The following is a 16,758-nucleotide window of genomic DNA, read 5'->3' as shown; positions in this document are numbered from 1 at the left end:
AAATAATTCCGCGAACCGCGCTGGGAAAGGCCCAGCCAGCCCACCAACGCCGTCGCCTTCGCGAGCATGCCCGAGCTGGACTCCCGGCGGAGTCAGGGCTGCTGCCGTGCCGCCGCTCGGGGTTGCCCCCTCCCCAAGTCGGACTCCCCCGAGACCCCCTATAAAGCCCGCGCCGCCCTCCACGCAAGTCGCCGCCGCCTGCGCCGCCGTCGCCCCTCGCCGCCGCAGTCGAAGCCCGCCGGAGCCCCGCCGCCACTGCCGCCACCACCAGAGCCCCGCCAGAGGTAGTCGCCGTCGCCGCCGTTTCGGTTTAGTCAAAAACTGTTCGATTTTTAGAAAAAACCCTAGATCGGGTTTTTTAATAGATCGGTTCGGTTTTTTTTCGGTTTAGTTGTTTAGCGGGCGTTCGTCCGTTCGTTCATTTTAATGAACGCTGTTCACCGATTAGGTTCTGTTAACGAACGTTCATTCTTTAGTCTGTTCGTCTCGTTTTATTTTCCAGGGTTTTTCCGCGATTATTTTCGATCGTGATTTCTACCCTGATCTTCGATCTAGTATAACTTTTTGCTCGTTTATCCAAATTAGAGGAAACCAGCGCCTAAATCTTCATCTCGAAGGCTTCTTTCTGTTTAACCAACTTAAACAAGATTTTCATACTGTAAAAATTGAATTTAGTCCAGATTAGTAAACGAATCTTGTTTTGATCATAGTTTGAGTTTCGTTGCTCCGTTTGATTTGAGTTTTTTGCAAACCGGAGTTCTTCAGTTGAACTTTCTGGTTGGATCTTCTTATTTGAGTTTTACCCGTGCTTCTTTCTTGTGCTTATGTATGCTATTGTTTGTTTGCGATAGAATTCCCAAAGTGCGAAGTGTGCTACTAAGAGTCTCTAGGTTTTGTAGATCATCAGCAAGGCAAGTAACACTTTGATCATATCCCTTTATTACCCAGTATTTATGCATTAGTTACAATCCTCAAACATTGCATGGTTAGGATCTGAATAACATGTGGGTTTGGGAAGTAGATGATGAGGTAGAACCTATTGCCCGTTTATTATCAAACCTTTGGGAGTTACTTCTACGTTATGCTCGGGATTGATATGCTATGCTCGTAGACATGGATTGGGTGAGTGTATACATGACAGATGTGAGAATTTTTAATTAAAGTTTAACTTAAGGTGGCTACTTAAATACACATATGGGTGGATTGCTTGTGGGCACCTGGAGAATCTAGTGTTGTCCTAGGATATCCCGGAGTACCCGTGTGATCATCCTACGGTTCGCCACCCAGGCTCAAAGGGATCATAAGACTATTCATGCTAGAAACTTTCGTGTGCAGCCACAAGCTATTATGGGCTCTAGCATAGTTGAGTAGGTTGCATGACCTCTTTCATTGGTGGGCTAGCAGATGTAGGGGAAAGTAGGTGTAACTGTCCATCCAGAGTAAAGAGTTAATGCTTCTGAAAGACTGTGCCTTGGTCATCCATTTCTCAAACACCATGTTGTACGAGAAATCTAACGGAGGCGATCGAGTCTTGTGGAGAAAAGTCCGCAAACCTCTGCAGAGTGTACAAACTAATCATGGTTAGCCATGTCCCCGGTTATGCACATCTTGAGTATTTGGTTCTTGGATTATCATGTTGAGCTCATCAATCTAAACTAATTTGTTGGGTTAATGATATTGCTTAATTCGGATTGAGTTGGAGGAACCTTCTCAATGTTTAACAACAAGCAGGAGAAAATCAAAACTGCGCTAGCCACGCCACCAGGGAAACTGGAGATCATGGCGTTCACCCCTCCAGGAAGGCCCGGCAAGCCCTGCCCCCGGCAGGCGCAGGCCAGATTGCCACCGCTCCACCGCATCACGCCGCCAGTCGCTTATCAATGCGGTGTCGAGACTCCAAGCAACTAAGTGGTTCTCACTAAGCACGTGGTAACCCGCTAGAAGACAGATCACACCCCTGTGACACTCGTCTAAGGGTCTGTCAAAATGATAAGCAAGGCTAGCTAAGCGGTGATATAAGCTTGTCGGGGATGCACCCCCTCTCGCCACCTAAGGTCACATTTATGGCATTTTGTTCTATGTGCCATAGTTAGGTATGATAGCACTTAGGCTATCTAATGGGATAATGACTGTTTTGCCACTATGGTTACCCCTTAAGGTATAAAAGGAGGCCCAAGACAACCTAGAAAGGAACTTGTACCTCCTCACACTTGTACACGCGTAGCAGCTCTCCCCGAGGCCACCTTGCCAGACTTGAGCGCAGCGTGTTGTTGTGTTTCCTCCAATCCAATCCACCAAAGCAGTAGGGTTTTATGCTTACCAGCAGCTCGAACCTGGGTAAAAACGACCAGAGCCCCATCGTCGTGCTGCCTCATGGCTTCCGCTCTTTGTGCAACGTGATCTTTCCCCTTGCAGAACCACAAGGGGCTCATAGCCCCATAGGTGATCGTGTTCATCCATGACGGTAGGACCTTTGATTTGGCGAATGGTGTAACGCCCCGAGACTAATGCACCATATGTCTTCCAGTTATTCGCCTTCGTTGCCATGTCATTTGCTTGCGTGTTGTACTTTGCCATGTCAACATCTGCATTTCATCTGCATGTTTTTCAAAACTTGCATCCGTTCGGGTCCTCCCAGGTCTCTCCGTTGTCTGTTCTGAGCCCTTTCACACTCGCATGCGCCCGCGGCACCTTCGTGATATTATTTTATAAGTGGCATAAAAATGTTCTCATAATGGGGTGAAAGTTGGCGTGCGGTCTTATTATAGTGTAGGTAGACCGCCTGTCAAGTTTCTTCTCATTCAGAGCTCGTTTGATAGCCCAACCCTTAAACATGTAGCGGTACCGTATCTGGTACATTCGTCGGACGTTTCGGTCTCCGAAATAGTCACCGGGCCTCTCTTCTCTTCTCTCATCTCAGTCCAACCACTCTACACAACCCACCTAGGCCCAACATACCCCCGCCCCTTGTGTACGAAGCCGTTGGATCGTGATCCGAGGGTCCCGAAACCCCCTAACCCTAGCCTTTTTCCCTATATATACACCTAGAACTCCTCTTTCCCCTACCACTAGACCCCCTCTTTCTAGGGATCCTCGCAGCCACCAGCCACCTCCTCTTTGTTTTCCAGCACCGGCCACCCCTCCGTCGCCACTTGGCAGCCCACCATAGGCCAGTCGTCGCCGCGCCCAATCGGCCTCTGGCACGTGTCCCCATGATCCTCCCAGCCACCACAGCCCATTGCTACCTAGATCGGGCCCGCCCTAGGCCGATCAGGGCCCAGAGGGAGCCCGCGCGCCGCCGCCTGCCTGGGATCGCGCCTCTAGATCGCCCGCGCTGCCGCGACGGTCCTCGAACCCGTCGCCTAGCGCCCGCGCCGCCCGGTGCCTCGCCGCCAAGCCACCCGAGCACTGCCCCGCCTCGCCATCGCTGCCGCCAGCGACCACCTAGGGCAGCGCCGCCGCCAGGAGCTCCGCCGCGCCATCCCATCGCCACCGCCCGTGTCGATCTGCCCGTCGTCGATGGCCCTCACCGTCGCCGCGAATGGAACTCCCGGGGCCGGATCCGGCCAGATCTGCCCCTCTTGCCTGCCTCCCCTTTGCCGGAGGGCTACCCTACCGCCGTTCCCGATGTGCGTTGCGCCGGGTGCCACCGCCGCTCCCTAGTTCGTCGGGAGGAGCCCGATCCGGTCGCCCCGCATTGACCCGCCCACATGGGCCCGCGTGTCAGCCGCCTGAACCACCCCGACCCAGCCGTGCCAGTGGACCCGCCGATTCACTCAAACCGTTTTGGACTGCACGGAACCCACCTAGACCGCCCGAGGTTGTTTTTTTCCTTCCATGTCCCTGAAAAGTCATATCATGTATGCACTTTGTGATGAGGATAACCTTCTGCATGTTTACCCTATGAGGACGTATGATATATCAAAATGTTCATCCCGGAGTGCTCTTCATGATGGTCTAGTTTGCATTGATGTTGCTATTCATATTGATGCCTTAATCTTCATTGTAAAACTACTAAGTGATATAAACTGCTGGAATCTACTGATTGTTAACATCAAGTATGCATCTTGTGAGTGCTATAACTTTGTCCCTGTTGATCCTATGATGGTGATCTTGACATGCACATGTTCTGCTCTTCATGCTCTACATGTTGGTGTGCTTTTCACTCATACTAGGGTGCATGTATGTATCTTAATACCTGTTGCAAAAGTGCATGTTGCTGTTAACTGCTGAAAACTGTTATAAATTGCCTATTTGTCATTTTTATATCTTGTTTGTGTGATTTTCTTTTTAGCATCATGTCTACATGTTTTAGGAGCATAATCATTCCATCTTTACAGGGGTGCAATCCATGTATTTTGATATGCCCTGTAGTGAGTGCATCAAGCTCGTAAAGTGGGCTACTTGTTGTTAATGTTCTATCAAGTCTGAATCTGTTATATCATGTTGCTATGTTTACTTGATGGTACCAATTACTCCATGCATAATATGGAGATGCTTAGTTGACATGTTTTGTTTTACTTGTTATGCTATATCATGCCATGCCTTTGTATGCCCTATATATGTCCTGTAGTATATGTTTTCATTGCCATGAACATGCCTATATGCTGTTCCAGATTTCTGTTAACTTAATGATGCTATGTTGTGAGCTTGATATTAATTAATATATGCATATTTTGGAGATGCTCCAATTACATGTTTTTACTTATGCTATAGGTACTCCGGTAACATGCCATGTTTGATAATTTTGGTTAACATATGCCTCTGTTCCATGCTTGTAAACATGCTATCATAATGTTGTTGTTTTGCACTTGCTAAAATTGTTTCAATATTCAATCTTGTCATGTTGGTTCCCACTAAGCCATGAGCCATATATATATGATGGAAGGATGTTATTTTATCTTTGTTATGTGTACTTTCATGCCATTCCCTTGGTTTCTATGTTTACTTGTTGTACCTTGTCTCTTTCTTGCTCTCAACTTGCCCTCATATTAACTCTGCTCATGTATATGTCCCTGTGTTATAAAGTTGCTTCTTGATTTTATCATATTGGTTTAATCTTGATGCCTATGAACCTGAAACTTAATGATATTTGAACCATGTTATATGTACATGAAGTGAATGTCAAGTTTGTGCTCATAATTCATGTAGCATGTTGTTTTGATGTTTGCAAAGTGTCTACTTGCTGTTTTGGGCAGATTGTTGTTATATCTTGTTTGGAGTGTATGTGTTGCACTGTTACTCCGTTTTGAGCATGCTCTATGTAAAACTTGCTTGATTTTGCATGAAGTTTCATATTATCATGTTGCATCCATGTTTTGAGAGTGTTTGCTTGATATTTGAATGCATTTTGCATCAATGCGATGTTTAGCTTGTTTTGCTCATATCTTTTAGGCCATAGCTCCGAATCAAATGAACTTTATATGTAACTTGACTAGAATTTCGTGTATATCATCATGGTGCATCTTAACTTGATGTTTATCTTTTTGAACATAAGGTTCATTTAGATCTTGACCAATTTCGAAATTTGCATATGGGCACTTACCGGAATTGTTATATGTTGTTTCCGGCCTCATTTAAACTTGCTTTGATGTGTTGTTCTTATGTGCATCATATCTTGCCATGAGTAGCCTCATGTAGACTTTTCATGATCATGCTAGGTTGTGCATGATGTCATGTTTATGTGTTGTGTGTTTACCATGTTTCTTTCTTCTTTCCGGTTGTGCTCCTTCTCAATAGTTCCTGTTTCGTTGCGATCGTGAGGATTCGTTCATCTACGCTTGGTTCGTGTTCGCCCGTTCATCTTCTTCATGTACTCGTTCTTCTTCCTAGCAGGATTTCAGGCAAGATGACCATTACCCTGGATCTCACTACTATCATTGCTATGCTATTTGTCTCGATGCTATCGCTATGTTGCGCTTCCTACCACTTGTTTACCAAGCCTCCCAAATTGCCATGTCAGCCTCTAACCTTTTTCATCTTCCTAGCAAACTGTTGTTTGGCTAGGTTACCACTTTTTCTCAGCCCCTCTTATAGCATTGTTAGTTGCAGGTGAAGTTGAAGATTGCTCCATGTTGGAACATGATTATGTTGGGATATCACAATATCTCTTATTCTAATTAATGCATCTATATACTTGCTAATGGTGGAAGGCTCGGCCATATGCCTAGTGTTTTGATCCACTCTTGCTGCCTTAGTTTCCGTCATACCAGTGTTATGTTCCTTGATTTTGTGTTCCTTACGCGGTCGGGTTTATGTGAACCCCTTGTCAGTTCGCTTTGAATAAAACTCCTCCAGCAAGGCCCAACATTGGTTTTACCATTTGCCTAATAACAACTAAACATAAATAGGGGATTTTCTCTAGACCCCTGGTATTTTTAATCAACCCCCGGGCAAGTTCTCCTCTGACTGTTAGTCCAAACTAGAGCACTGTGCGGGGCTGCCCCTGGGCAACCGGGGTTATTTTGGCACCTGTACGCGTACCTCATCCGTGGTGCCCTGAGAACAAGATACGTGCGGCTCCTATCGGGATTTGTTGGCACACCGGGAGGTCTTGCTGGTCTTATTTTACCATTGATGAAATGTCTTGTAACCAGGATTCCGAGTCTGATCGTCCTTCGTTGATCGTGAGAGCTTGTGATGGGCTAAGTTGGGACACCCCTGCAGGGTTTAAACTTTCAAGAGCCGTGCCTGCGGTTATATGGCAGATGGGAATTTGTTAACATCCGGTTGTAGAGAACTTGACACTTGACTTAAATAAAACGCATTAACCGCGTGTGTAGCCGTGATGGTCTCTTCTCGGCGGAGTCCGGGAAGTCAACACGGGCTTGGGTTATGTTTGGACATTAGTAGGTTCAGGATCACTTCTTGATCACTACTAGTTTGCGACTGTTTTCGTAGCTTCTCATCTTATTCTTGTATTCTTAAGTTAGCCACCATATCATGCTTAGTCGCTGCTGCAACCTCACCACTTATCCATTCCATACCCTTTTAAGCTTTGCTAGTCTTGATACCCACGGTAATGGGATTGCTGAGTCCTCGTGGCTCACGGATTACTACAACAATAGTTGTAGGTACATGTAATGCGATGATCATGACGCGAGAGCGATATTTACTTGTTTCAGAGTTCTTCTTCTGCTTCTTCTTCGCTCAGGGGATAGGTTCCTGGTCGGGAGCCTGGGCTAGCAGGGTGGATGTCGTTTGAGTTTCTGTTTGTGTTTCATCCGTAGTCGGATGTTGCTCTTGCGTATAATGTTGTTGTATTCATGCGGCATTGTATGCCTTTTGTATGTATCTCCAACTATTATGTAATGGTACGATGTAATGATATCCACCTTGCAAGAGCGTCTCCCATATGCACTTCTATCCTTGGTGGGACCTTCGAGTTCCTTTAGGATAGGGTCGTATATTGGGCGTGACAAGTTGGTACCAGAGCCTCGATCGACCATAGGAGCCCCCTTGATTGATCGTAGTTGTCCGTTGTCGAGTCTAGAAGAAAACTATTTCTGAGTCTAGTTATATCGGGGAGTAGGAATTCTTTTTAATCCTTTGCCCCTTCGTCGCTCTAGTGAGGAATCTTGACATATGTGTTTTGACTTACTCCTCTTCCCCTTCAATTTTTTTTAGTATCACGGAGTTGGTTTTCCGATTGTTGGGTCTCAGCTCTTTTCATCCCATGCATTTCTCATCAAGTTAACTCGAGCCTTGCCAAGTTCAATCCCTGTTTTCTTTTTCCCATCCGCCCACCCTTTTTCTTCTTGGAGCCGGAGTCCGTAATCAAGTATCCATCCTACTCGTGCGAAGCCTTTGCATTCTTTCTTGAATTATTTCAATCGGTGCTTTGATCTTTAAGTTATTTGTCGCTTCCATGTTCCAAGTTGCCTTTGTTTTTCCCGCCCTCCCACCCCTTTTTCTTTCCAGAGTCTGAGTCTCTTTTGACCATCAATTTCATTCGCGTGGAGCCTCTTCAGTCTTTCCTCGATTGTCTCAACCGGTGAATTCTCTCAAAACACTACAAAAAAATACACTTCTATGATGATACGTGTTTGTCAAAGTAGGTTGCGTTTTCTTTCATGCATGTACATCCCTGACAATTTTATGACAGAATCAAGATAGTCATACCTGTGCTGTCGTAGAAGTGTTCCATGACATTACCAAAATTATCATAACGGAAGTGTCCACTTCCATGACGATAAATCGTGCGTCACAAAAGTTCTTTCGTCAAGGGTGACCGACACGTGGCATCCACCGTAACAGAATGCCGTTAAGCTATCAGGTCCGGTTTTGGATCCGATAACCCATTAACAGCCCCGACCAATGGGGATTTTCCACGTGTAAAATCATCATTGGCTAGAGGAAACACGTGTCAGCTCACCATTGGGACGGATGTCATCCACTCATTGGACCCAAGGCGCCTATGATATGTCGAGACGTGGCACGACCCAACAGAGGCCCATTCCTGTGAAAAGGCCGGCCCATTTGACTTGGTCAAAAGGTGGCGGCCCGGCCCACGGAAAGCCTGTTAACGGCCTGTTCTCATATAGCCCATTTACAGCCCTCTAACCTAGGGCCCGTTATGACCTCCCCGAATTAGGCCCAGTAGCGTCATCTGGGCCATCCAATATGATTCCAGCTCGTTTTAACTTCCGGCCCATGTATGGCCCGTGACTTCTTTCGGCCCATATGAGGCCCTTTGTATCTCTTGGCCCATTAACGGCCCCTGGTGAAACTAGCCCGTAATGAACAGTGTACCACTTTATACCCATTAATGGCCCATTATTCCATAGGTTCGTTTCCAGCCCAAGTTATCTTTCGGCCGTCTCAGGGCCCATTTAATCTTGGGCTCATTTCCAGCATTCGGTAACTTACGGCCCGTTACTGTTATTTTCTGCTTGTGGGACAAATTCAGCCCGTCGTTACAGTCGTCCCGTTTGTGGCCGGTTAATATGTTGGGCCATTTTCATGTCAAAAAAACTTGTTGGGCTGTTTTCATAGAGTTATCAAATATGGCCAATTAATTGCCCGTTATGGTCCATGAATAGTATGACCCATGATTGGCGAAATGATGATATGCCCCGTAGAAGGCCCATGGATCCTACGGCCTGTATAAGGCCCACGGATCGTACGGACGGTAGAAGGCCCATGGATCGTACGACCCGTGGAAGGCCCATGGATCCTACGGCCCATAGAAGGCCCATGGATCCTACGGCCCATATAGAAGGCCAATGGATCCTATGGCCCATAGAAGGCCCATGAATCATACGGCCCGCAGGAGGCCCATGGTTACAACAGTCCATGTGTTGCCATGATTACTTTGGCCTAGTTACCAAAAATAGGCTCTTGTGGCCACTAGAAAAACACAAAAAAGAACTGCAATGACTATAAGCAAACAACTAAACAAGACAATAAGGAAATAAATAAGCAAGCATTTAATGCTAGCCTATTACCACTATTACACATATTACATCCACCGGGCATCAAAGTTCACCACCAGTGCAAATATAGGGAACAAAGCAGCATATTACATACACTCGCCGTCAAAATTAGCCACCAGTGCAAATAAACGCGGTAGCAAAACAAGATCATAACTAAAACAACTTCAGAAAAGCTCAAGAAACGTTATCCTGGGTATCCACCATGCTGGCAATAAGCTTAGCAAGCTTATTAGCTTTGTCCTGTTTGGCGCTAAAATCCTCCAACGCTTGCTGTTGCACCGGAAAGTATGCATCTATGTGCTCCAGGGACTTCTGCAGTCCTTCCGCTTCTTGTCGCAGCACAGCTGATTGATGTCTTTCAGCTTGTAGTTGAGACTCAAGAAACCGAACTGATTCAGACAATGAGTTTGAATAGCTTGTGCAAGCGGTAGTGCCAGTGACTCGAACACTAAAGCAAGACAGTACTTTGGGGTTGTCTCACTGTCTTCAAGATAGTCTTCCTTAGCTGTTTTATCAGCTTTGTTGGAGACCAACAAGGATGTGTCACTATCCTGAACCTTATCTGCATTACTTCCTTTACCATTGCTTAATAAGGCACTGTTCCCCAATAGAATGTGCGTTATATCAACTAGAGGGGGGTGAATAGGCGATTTTTATAAATTCTGCACTAAGGAATTTGCTGGTGAGGAAATTCCTTAGCGAAGAACTACTAGCAGCGGAATAAGTACTCAGAACTAAGCATACCAGGATACAGACATAGTCATCATGATGAAATGAAGACAAGCACAGAGTGCAGAAAGCGTAAACACAAGATAACACAAGATGAAGACAAACAGACTGAAGAAATTGAACTGAGGAAATTGAGAAAGTCTTCAGTCAAAGTCTTCAAACACAGATATGAACAATCACTCAACACAGTAATGAGGAAATGAAAGAGTTGAGGAAATAGAACCAGTAAGGTTGGTGAAGACAATGATTTGTTAGACTAGTTCCAACTACTGTCTCAGTTGTACGTCTTGTTAGAGCGGCTGAGTATTTAAACTTGAGGACACACAGTCCCGGACACCCAGTCGCTGAGCACGTAGCTCAGGACACCAAGTCCTCACCATATTCTCCTTGAACTAAGGTCACACAGACCTCGTCCAATCACTCGTGGTAAGTCTTCAGGTGACTTCCAAACCTTCACAGACTCAGTCACTCGGCGATCCACAATTCCTCTTGGGTGCTCTAGACCGTGACGCATAACCGTCTAGAAGAAACACAGTCTTCAAAGGTAACAAGCGTTGGATCCACACAGGATCAATCTCTTCAGTGATGCTCAATCACTTTGGGTTTGTAGGTGTTTGGGTTTGGGGTTTTTCCTCACTCGATGATTTTCGCTCAAAGTCCTCGGAGGATGGGTTGCTCTCAAATGACAAGTGTCAGTTTCTCTCGGAGCAGCCAACCAACTAGTGGTTGTAGGGGGCGGCTATTTATAGCCTAGGGAGCAGACCGACATGATAAGACATAAATGCCCTTGTCTGATATGACCGTTAGGTGGATAAGATATTTTGGGACAGCTGGCGCGTAGCACAGCAACGGTCAGAAATTTCACTATCAAATTCCTCAGGGCTATCATGATCCTCACTGTGTAGGCAATCCGCACTGGCGAATTCCTAACTCCCCAGTCAGAACAAATTCCTCAGTGACCAGAAGAACTTCGTCTCTGTCACAGAAGAAATTGACTGAACTGTATGAGATTTCCAAAGGCTTCACTCGAAGGATTTGGTAGGTGTAGGATTTTGAGTTGAGCATCACTTGGAAATTTTTCCTTAGTATTTCCTCGACCCCCTTTAACAGTACAGTGTTTCCTATGACTCAAGAAAGAGAGAAACAAAACTATTAAAATGAAAGTCTTCAAGCTTCATATTCCTCGCATGAATATCAAGTCTTCACGGTAACACCAATTTCTTCACTTTCAAAGTCTTCATGAAAGTCATCAGAAATACCAAAATCTTCAGTCGAAGATATTCATTTTTAGGGGTCGACTTTCCCTATAAATATCAAACTCCTCATAGACTTATAGACCTGTGTACACTCACAAACACATTAGTCCCTTAACCTATAAGTCTTCAATACACCAAAATCACTAAGGGGCACTAGATGCACTTACAATCTCCCCCTTTTTGGTGATTGATGACAATATAGGTTAAGTTTTCAACGGGGATAAACATGTGAAGTGTAAGTACTGATACTGAGGAATTTGATTGCAAGATATAGAAGAAATCCCCCTAAAGATGTGCATAGTGAGGAATTTTCTTTTGAAGCAATGCACACTTGAAGAGTTGAAGCATGGAGATCTACCCCTATATCTTGTAATTCATACACGCATTTGACATATGATATGAAGAATTTGAAATGCATGATGAAATATGGTGCCTGATGAAATTCAGCATGCGTGCAGTAACATCAATGAGGAACAAGCATGCAAAATAACATATCGAGAGTATCAAAGCACAGTGCATCAAAAGTATCAGGGCACCATCGGGTTTAAGATTACAACTCGATCCAATAAAGTTTCAGAAGAACGAGAGTTGTGACTTAGCAAAAAAAACGCCCATATAATAGACCCGCTTGAAGACTAACTCAAATTTCTCCCCCTTTGTCATCGAATGACCAAAAGGATCGAAACTGAGGACTAACGCCCCTGACGAATATCAAGTTGATGTACGAGCGCCAGCGTTGTTGGGGTCGGTTGTTGTAGTAGGGCCTGCCGCAGTGTCGTCCAAATCTTCATTTTCATCAGTCTCGCGTGATGAAGAATAGGAGCTGGCCACCAAGGAAGGGACTTTGACCTTCTTGAACTTCTTCGGTGGGGGTGCAGACCAGTCAAATTCTTCCTTGAGACCCATATTCTTCAGATCTGCAGCGTTGTAGACATGAGATAGAACAGCCCAGGTACGGTTGAAGGTTTCATGGAGGTAGTATTGGTTTTTCTTCACTGCATTGTGTGTTGAGGTCATGTTGTGAAGAATTGAACCAAACTGACGCTTGACCCATTTATGATTGTGATCAACCTTTTGATGAAGACTGAGGAGTAACTCGATCAGTCATCACCCTGGAAGGGCTTGAGGATTTTGCTTGGCAGCAGAGTCATGTGTGGCAGAGTCATCATTGGTGGAGTAGGATGCAGCCTTGCGAAATTGACCATCCAATGGACGAATGCCTTCATCTATCACAACAGATGCCTTGCCTTTGTCATCAGCTGAGGAATATGTCCGTTTGAGGACTTCAATTGGGGGCAAGTAGCTGCCATGGTTCAAAGTGTCAGCTTTGTAATTTAGTGAAGCCCTTGTCCTGATGAATCTCATAATCCATGGTGCATAAGGCTTCATCTCAAATGGTGACATAGCAATATTCGCCAGAGTCCTCATGAAGAAATCATGGAAGTTGACGGGAACGCCATGAATGATATTGAAAAGCATGTTCTTCATGATTCCAACAACCTCTTCATCATTTGAGTCGTGGCCTTTGATAGGACTCATTGTCTTTGACAGAATGCGATAGACATTCCGGGGCACATATAGTAATTCCTTGACAAGGAATTTGGTTCGAGGAGCCTGCCCTGGCTTCAAAGGCTTCATCAGCACTTGCATGAAATGATTTGAAAGTTCAGGTTCACTGTAGACACAACGAGCACCGTCAAGGGGAGGACTGAGTGGGAGGGCACGAAGCAATTCAGTTCCTGGTGCCTTATAGTGAGTATTTTCAGACATCCAGCCCAACACCCATGAATTCACATCTTCAGAGTTTCCTGTGATGTGCAGCATTGCATGCAATTGAAGAATGAGTTCTTCATTCCAGTCACAGATGTCAGTGCAGAAATTTAGCAATCCAGCATCGCGAAGAACACTGAGGACTGGCTCGAAGCACGTCAGAGACTCCATGTCTACATGAGGAATGTGTTCATGATCGAAGACTTTGTCTTTGTTGAATAGTACTAAGGAATAGAAATTTGCTTGACTAGTAGTCCAGAAATGCCTCTTCCTTATTCGAGCAGAGTCATAGGGGTTATAGTCAGTGAAGAACACATGCTCGCTGAAGAAATCTTCAGCCTTGAACTTTTGCTTCTTTGAGAATGGATCCGTTGGCTTGGGCACTGGAGTGTCAGTGAGTTGCATCACAACCTCAGGAATCGCAATCTCAGGTTCTTCAGGCTGAGGAATTTCTGGTTCCTCTTCAGTAGCAGGCTACGTGTTCAAGGGTTCAACAACATCAGCTTCTTCAGCACTAGCGGCTGGAATGTCTTCTTGCATAGACGAGGTGGGATGAGTTTCTTCAGAGCCCATTTGAACAGTTGGTGCAGGGGACTGAGGTATTTGTTGAAGTGGGGTGAAGAGTGGAGTATTGGGGTGCCGACTTTCCCAAAAGTCATCATTCATCACGGGCGTTGTGCAGCCAATGTCCACGTCTTCATCTTCAATTTCTTCAACGCCAGCCTCTTCAGCTGTGTACTAAGGCATTGCCGAGGAAGCAACAAGTGTTGAAGGGATCGCATCCACTTCAATTTCTTCATCAACCTGCTCTAACGAAGAAGCAGATTGAGGTTCTTCGTTAGATCCGCTTGGGATCACATATTCCTCACCAAAAGGAACAAGGTCCTTTGATGACATGGTGGAAATTGGAACAACATCAATTGGATTTTCAATAGAGCTTGTCAGAGGCTTCATCTTCTTTGGAGCTGAAGATTCTGAAGCACTGGATGCTTTCCCTTTCTTCACTGCAGCTCGCTCTGCAGCCTTTGTCTTCTTCACATCGAATGCACATGGAAGAATTGGAGTTGGGGTAGGCGCAGATGGAACTGAGGTTTCTGGTTGAATTTCCTCAGGCGCAACTGATGCAGTTGCCCTGACTTTTTCAGTTTCTTCAGGCGCACCACTAGTGGATGCCCTGACAATTTCATCAGTGGTTGTAATGGAGTCATCAGCCCTGGAACTAGCATTTTCTTCAGCAGCCTGAATGTCATCAGTGGTGCTGGCATGTTCTTCAGTTGGCTGAGCAGATGCTTCAGCATGAGGAATTTCTTGTTGCGATGGAGCTGCAACATTTGTGAATTTCTCAGTCAGTTTCACAAACCTGACTTTGGCTCCTTGCCAATCAGCATAGTAAGCATTGAAATCATTGCTGAGGGTTTTTATTTCAGCTTGGATCTTGAGGAGTTCATCAGGTGTCATATTGACAACGTTATTCTTCAGGAACTTGTCTTTTCTGAACTGAGTCTTCTTGATCTTCCTGGCCTTCTCAAATTTCCATTTCTCTTCAGTGATGAAATGGGTCAGCATGTGACTTTGACCAGGAGTTAACTTGAAATCAGGCATAGGAGTATTTGGATCCTTGTGCCAGAGATCAATGTAATCAAGGATCACCCTTGGATCCAAAAGCAGTGGCACATTTGTGCCTTTGGCTCGAGCGGCCCTTTCTTGTCGGTCTCTGTTGATTTCTGCAAGTTCATCATCATCAGCTTCATCGTTAGATGGCACGTGGAAGGCAACCTGTTTCTTCTTCGGACTTGGCCGAGGACCTCGACCAGCCGTTGCCTTAGTCTTCAACAGAGTGGGGCCTGATGAAGATTTTGGTGCAGCTGAGGAACTTGCTGAGGCACTAGAGGCAACAGAGATGCCTGTTGTCCTTTGGCACGTGGCCAGATGTACAGGTGTTGAGGACTTTGCCGGAGCAGCTGAGGACTTTGGAGGAGGAGCAGTAGTTTGTACTGGCCGTGAGGGCTTTGAAGATTCTGGCCGTGAGGGCATTGCTGAGGAACTTGGTCGTGAGGGCATAGTTGGTGAAGCACTTGGCTTGTGAGCAGGCTTCTTTGCCATTGATTTTCTTGGCTTGACAGAGGCCTCAGTGGCAGTAGCAGCAGTAGAGTCTTCATTGAATTTCCTCACTGCTTCTTTGGCTTGTCTTGCCAACTTAGCTTGGTGTTTGGCCCATTCTTCAGGAAAATCCTCACCGTGCTTGATGCTGGTGGGGTCAGCTTCTTGGCCAGGTGCCAATGGAGCTCTTGGGCATGGAGGATTAAGTGCAAATTTCTTCATATATTTTGGACTCACATATCTGTACTCCCTCCATTCTCTTGCCCATCTCTGTTCAATTTTCTGTATGAACACCTTGCGCTGATTTTTATTTTCTTTTCCATACTTAGCCTCATTAGGTGTGCAATAATCAGCATAGATGGCCTCAGGTATTTCAAAAGCAGTCATGACCTCAGGCTTCTTTCCTCCTTTTTGCAGCCTCTTACCATCAGCCATATTCTTCAGATGAGGAATTTGAACAATCGAATTTTTTGAAGAAGTATGCAACTTTTCTTCGAGGAACACTGCAAATGAGTTAAGTTGATGAGAACCTAGTGATTCAGCAGCGGACATGAGTACCTGTGAACAGAGTATAGTTGCGAGGAATTTGACCAGATGAGCCTTGAAGAATTTCACTAAGCGTTCTTTGTCTTAGGTTCCAGAGTTGTATAGATCGAGGATCCACACAATTGAGGAATCTTGAAGAAAAATGATGCTTAGAGAAACGAATCAAGAACAGATGACTAGTGAGGTGTTTTGTGTGTGAGGATTTGAAGAATAAAACACCTTTGAAGATTTTGTTGTGAAATTTCGAATCAAAAGGGGTAGTAAATGTAATTTTTAATTACCCTGGATGAAGAAGACGACGAACTAAGAAGCAGAATAGTGAAGTTCGTCGATGTAGATCTTCCACGCCCTAACTTGGCGAAGGAAGACAACTACGGCAGCGGCGGAGTGAAGATTTCCGCGGTCGGCACGAGTACGACGGCGACGAGGTCGAGGCAGTGAAGCTCTTCCTCACCGGCGATGATGGAGTAGCGGCGGCGCTAGGGTTTGAGGAGCTCGAGCAAGAGAGAGACGGTCGAGCGGAGTAAAGGAAGTGAGGAAGGGATGAGGGGGTATTTATAGTCGCAGTGAAAAACTGTTCGCCCGAAGATTTAGGACGAACCTGCCCCTGACCATTCTCCTTCGCTTGACATGTGTCACCCATGTACTGAGGAGTGGAGATCGTGTTAGAACGTGGGTGAATAGATAAGTCTTTCGTGGGATCCGGGACGGATTGAGCGGTAAAATCGAAAAATTTGGATAAGATTAATTTTAAAGTTCGTTCGCAAATACTTCAGCTGACAAGGACACAGTGAAGATTTTGAATGAGTTTCAAACAGAACGCACATGAAGAATTTGTGAATAGATTGGGTTGAGTATAGCATAGAGGGGGAAGGGTCTGATCACATTCACTTAGCAGAATAATGCAATTTGAAGAATTAGCC

Source organism: Triticum aestivum, chromosome 3B (genome assembly GCF_018294505.1).
Source record: "Triticum aestivum cultivar Chinese Spring chromosome 3B, IWGSC CS RefSeq v2.1, whole genome shotgun sequence".
NCBI classification, from domain to species: domain Eukaryota; kingdom Viridiplantae; phylum Streptophyta; class Magnoliopsida; order Poales; family Poaceae; genus Triticum; species Triticum aestivum.
Note: the sequence above shows the minus strand (reverse complement) of the source record.